The sequence below is a fragment of the Papaver somniferum genome, chromosome 11, assembly GCF_003573695.1.
Source record: "Papaver somniferum cultivar HN1 chromosome 11, ASM357369v1, whole genome shotgun sequence".
Taxonomy (NCBI): Eukaryota; Viridiplantae; Streptophyta; class Magnoliopsida; order Ranunculales; family Papaveraceae; genus Papaver; species Papaver somniferum.
This window is the reverse complement of record NC_039368.1, coordinates 81,314,877-81,320,832: the sequence shown is the minus strand read 5'-3', so window position 1 is coordinate 81,320,832 and position 5,956 is coordinate 81,314,877.

The following is a 5,956-nucleotide window of genomic DNA, read 5'->3' as shown; positions in this document are numbered from 1 at the left end:
GAATAAGGGTTTTAAGGTGGTTTTGGGTAAAAGGATTCCCATAACCTTGAATATTATAAGCTAAAATCTTCATTATATAGAAGTTCAAAGGAACCAAGAGAAGGTTATGCTACTATACTTTGTCACTAGAAACCTAATTCATGGGAATTAACTAATTACTAGATAAAGTATAATTGACTAAGATTTTGTGACAAGTTGATTGAGTTAACTACATCAAGATGATTCTAGTTGACTATAACTAAAAGCAACCAATCAGGATATTCTTGAAATGAAATTAAATTAAATTTTAGCAAGAATTTAAATACTAAATAGAATTGAAGATAGATTTCAAATGAAGGAGAATACTTGTGTTTCCTCCTTTGGACATGATGGGGAGGGTAGTGAGAATGGAAGAGGGAAGTTGGATTCAGATGCTTTATGGTGTTCTTGTTTCATATTGCATCTATACTGATCAATTGTTGGAAATTTTCCATTTCCAGTGGAGATTGTACAAAGGTTTTCAGAAGAAGATGATGAAGGAAATTCAAGGCTTGAAATTTTGAATGCAGAATGCAAATTGATCTTGTGGTTTTCGGATTGTGAATCAATTGATGCAGAAAAATGCACATGAGAAAAAATCGGTGTTTTAAAATTTGATGAGAATTAAGATGCAGAGGTTTGGGATACGAAAGAATACCTAGCATTTTCATAAGATGAAAATGACAAACGCGTACCCTGAATAGGAGAAGAAACTCCAGTTCTAGTCTAATCTGGGTTAAAAATATCCTGAAAAAAACCAGAACCATAAAGTGAACCGATTTAAGCGATCTTGCTAAATCAATGACTCGGTGAGTTTCAGAGTTCACCAGACGAGTAAAATTGGTTCCTGACAAGTCTAAAGGGATAAGGTCTTCAGGAAGATTGAATGGGAAAGTGCGCTTGCCTAATATAGAGTCAGAAACTAATGGCATGTCCTCATCCAATTGAAGAAGATTTTTTTCTAGAAAGGATTTTTGATCAGTGTTAACCATGTTTGGATCCTCCAAAGGGTATGAGGTACTGAAAAGGTTGTTGTATGTGTCTCTAATTCCTGGTAAGATAAGGAAATCTTCAACTGGAACTGACTCTCCATGAACACCCACATGTTCTTTAGGATTCCAGATCTGTATCGGGGTATCATTGAGGAAGAAAATATATTCATCAGGGTAAGGTGAGTCGATTGTGATATCATAAATATCTTCTAAAGGTCTACCCTGGATGATAGCACAACTATTTTATTTATATCCAAATCTCAGACAATGAAGACTGAATTTCGAAAGGAGGTTAAGATAGTTAAAGCAGATTTCATTTATTGGGTATTGACCTACCTTCACTAAGAGTTTATCCACCAGAGATTTTTCTATATTCGCCCAAACCATAACTCTTAGAAGACGGAAGGTTTTTCTGTTATGATTCTGTTTAGTAGTAGTTTAGTAAACATAAAAGGTTAGTATTTCTCAAATGGAGTAGAACTATCTAATTCTAATTGAAATTAAATCAAGTGAATCTAGTCAGGTTTAGAGATATAGAAAGATGTAAAGAAATTGAACATGATTTATAGAGGTGAATTGAAGGAATGAAACAAGAGTATTATGAATAGGTTGTTTATAGATGAAATGGGTTATTATTCACTAAGTATGGTTCCTGAGAGTCATTCAAATGGTAGATTATTCTAGTTCTAACCTCAAACTTCCTAGATCAATGAATTACAGAGGTGGAAATAAATGGATAAGTAGCGAAATATTTAGAGACCAAAGAACATTTATCTGAGGTTCAATTACAAATCAATTTGTTATTTTCCTCCTAGATCAAATGCCAGAAGCAAAGATAAATTGTCTTAGTAGTTTTAACTAATCCTCTAGAGATTAATTCCATAGAAGAGTTAAAGAAACAAAACAGCGAGATTTGGAAACTTCTGAATCCAAAAACCATTCAGGGGATCTGGTCTCACAGGAGGCCTATGTAATTAAAATGATTATGAAAATATGGATATTTATGAATTGAAAAAACCAGTGTATGAAAGTGTATGTGTTGCATTTTGGAGAAAAAAAGTGTAGGGTCTGGTTTAAGAAATTGAAAACAATCTAATGGTCTAAATAAATTTTCAACCGGTGAGAATAACTTGAGATTAAGAGCCAAACGCAAAAGAGTAGTAAACGAAATAAGTTTATGGATTTGAAGTTTAAAATTTTGAAAAGAAGAAAAGTGAAAGTTTTGAAAAAAAATTGAAAATTGTCTCCATGTAAAAACTAATTAATCATTCAGTGAATCCATGAAACTGTTCATCTGAATCTTTCCTCATATCCTCACTTTCTCCCCATTTGGCAAAGGATTCAACATAGGTTTTGGGATGGATTACTCGTATATCATAGTCAGAGGTGAAATATATACTGTTTAAAGGATGATGTTTGGATAAATACTCTATTTCTGTTTAAATAATGCATTTTGACATCTAAATTTGACATCTTACTTGACATACCAACACAAATGGGTTTAACCAATCAATGCTCTAACAATATACCTATTGCTGAGGTTGTTTCCTACTCCAATTTTCAATGTGGACCTCACAAATACGATGAAGGATGTCGTGCATGTTAGCATTTATGTGTTTTGAGCAACAAATCTCCATTTGGTTAGACTAATTCTTGTTTATACTATGTTAAGTCGGATTAGTGTTAATCCGCATTAAGGCACGTCTATGGTATTAATTATGCACTAAAGACTAGCTTAAGGTTATTGCTAGATAAGGATTGAGTCTAAGCATGACATGTCATTTAGCTTGACATGTCATATTAGGTGTCCTTTGTATCCATGAGGTCTCCTCCAACTCATGATGGAAAGGTTGGAGTGACATGTGGCAAGCATGACTAGGACTCTCTTCTAGCCTCACAAGTTTTCTTTAAAAAGAAAATTAGTTTTTATCCATCATCAAGTAATGTGAGGAAATATAATTTGATAATAAGTCATGAAGGTCAAGTGTCTTGAGAGTTTCTATTTGCTTATTGTACAATAACCAGTTTTAGTATGAACTATATGTAGTGATCTTGCTGCATATGGTGTTGTTTTTGTGTGTTGTTGAGTATGCTAATACTAGGTTCAAGGTCTGATTTCAGGGTAAGGTTTTTCTCCACAATGTTTAGGTCTTAATTGTAGGGTTAATGGATCTGAAATTCCAACATTCAACTTCTATTTACCCTAGTGATAACATATTCAACAGCTAGGGTGATTGTATGGTTGAGGTTTTGGATTGTTTTCCTTCTAAGGTTGTAGTTCTTCTCATATGCGGTGATTCAGTACTTCATACTTGATGTTGTGGGGTTGTAAAATCGGTGTAGCAAGTATTGGAGCAGTTGTAGAAGATTTGGGTATCATGATCAAGGTTTGTTCACATCTGCGATGGATTTGGACTTCTCAAAATAGTGTTTTTTGTTCAAGTACAAGGTCTGAATTTTTTCTGTTTTGAGAAATTGTAATATGTACAATCTGTAGCTTCCATTACTCGACTAAGTGTTGCCAAAGTGATGCTTTGAGAGTATGTGGAAGTGTTTTAATGAGAATACATGTGATTGTGGTGGTTTGTTTTGATTCATTCAGAAATAGTAAACACGAATCTTGCCCAAAGGTGTTTTGTGTTTATGAAATCTGATGTGAATCAAGTCTCATATGTGTGAAATTTTTTTATATGAGAATTTGTCTTAAACTTATTAAGACTCATTGTATGTCGTATTTCTGCCCAAAGGTGATTTGCGATGATACAGAGTCTAGTTTTGAGTTTAAGATGTTATGTTTCTTGCTTATTGGTTTGCTATCTATATGGTTTGTTTGCATAGCTAAATAAAGTGATAATAAGCATGTTTCTTGTGGTTGAATCTGAAATTCAGTGGGACTGATGTTTATGATTTTATTATCATGTTTATTTCCCTTGTGTTAATCTGAATTTCAGTGGAAGTGTGATGTTTATGGATTTATCATCATGTTATGCTTATTGACATGCTATTTATTTGGTTCGAGTAATAGTTGTATAGAGTAATTGAAAAAGCGGGGGTCTAAAAACACCACCCAGTATTTCGCTTAGCAATCTGTATGGACAAACTCGAATATAATTTTAAGAGAATCAACAAGACTCAATCAATTAAAAGTATATCAACGAGTTTATATCACTCTCTTGATTTCATTTACTCAAGCAGGAACTACGAGTTCTAATCAAATGCAAGGAATAACTTAGATGGTACCAAAGACCAATATCCAAGGATCAATCAATGACAATCAACAACAAAAGGTTGGATTACTCTAATTGATGATCTAATACACAACATGTATTATTTCAATTATAAAGATAAAACAATATATTGCGAAAATTGAAATAACACAGACACCAGAAATTTTGTTAACGAGGAAACCGCAAAGGCAGAAAAACCCCGGGACCTAGTCCAGATTGAACACACACTGTATTAAGCCGCTACAAACACTAGACTACTCCAAGCTAACTTCGGACTGGACTGTAATTGAACCCCAATAAGTCTCCCACCGATCCAAGGTACAGTTTTACTCCCTACGCCTCTGATCCCAGCAGGATACTGCGTACTTGATTCCCTTAGCTGATCTCACCCACAACTAAGAGTTGCTACGACCCAAAATCGCAGGCTTTGACAATAAAAAAATCTGTCTCACATAGACAAGTCTATCAAAGGATCAATCTATCTCCCACATATAAACCCTAAAGGTTTTGTTCTGTCTTTTGATAATAATCAAGGTGAACATGAACCAATTGATAATCCGGTCTTATATTCCAGAAGAACAGCCTAGAGTTATCAATCACCTCACAACAATCTTAATCGTATGGTAGCGAAACAAGATGTTGCGGAATCACAAACAACGAGACGAAGATGTTTGTGATTATTTTTTATATCTTTCCTATCGGAGATATCAATCTCCATCCAATCAATCTGATTGTACTCGTACGATAGAAGATGCAAGAACAGATCACACAACTATGATAAAAGTAGTATCGGGCTGGCTTCACAATCCCAATGAAGTCTTTAAGTCGTTAACCTGGTTTTAGAATAAGAAACCAAAGGTTAAAGGAGAAACGAATCTAGCACGCAAACTAGTATCACATGTAAGGTGTGGGGATTATTTTTGCACAATATTAGATGTCTCCTTATATAGTCTTTCAAATCAGGGTTTGCAATTAAGTTACCTTGGTAACAAACCAATCAATATCCACCGTTAGATGAAAACCTGATTTAGAGTCAAGCTAATATTTCTCAACCATCAGATCAAAAACTTAGCTTGTTACACACACTTGACAATGCACGCTTTTAGGTTTGTTTACCGTACCCAAACGTATGCACTTGTTGCTTCAACAATAGTTAACCAAAAGGTTAGCCATATGAGCATTTCATATCAATCATGTTCTTCTTCACCATAACTAGTTCAAATGACTTCAAATGAGCTAGTTAGAGAGTTGTTCAATTGCAAGGAAATCTTATGTACTACACAACACACAATTGAAGCAAAGATGATTTGATTCACTTGAATCGGTTCATGAACTTTTATAGACACGGTTTGCAAACTGCATTCCTTAGTCTTTTTAAGTTTAAGTTCAGAAATCATCTTCCGATATATAACCTTCTCAAGTTCGCAGACTAGGTTCGTGGACTTAAGTTACCGGGCAAAGTTTACAAACTCCAGCAGAAATTCCCGGGTATGAAAACTTCGTCGACTCGCGGACTTAGCTTCACGCAAGTAGTTTGTCAACTCCAGCAGAAATTCTCGGGTTTGAGAACTTCGGAAGTTCGCAGACTGAGTTCGTGGACTTGGCTCACGCCATTCTTCCGGTTCTTTTGATCAACGAAGTTCGCAAACTTTGGTTCAAGGAATATGACTTATACATAAATGTGTTTTCACAACAATGCTTATGTCCACCATTGGTTAT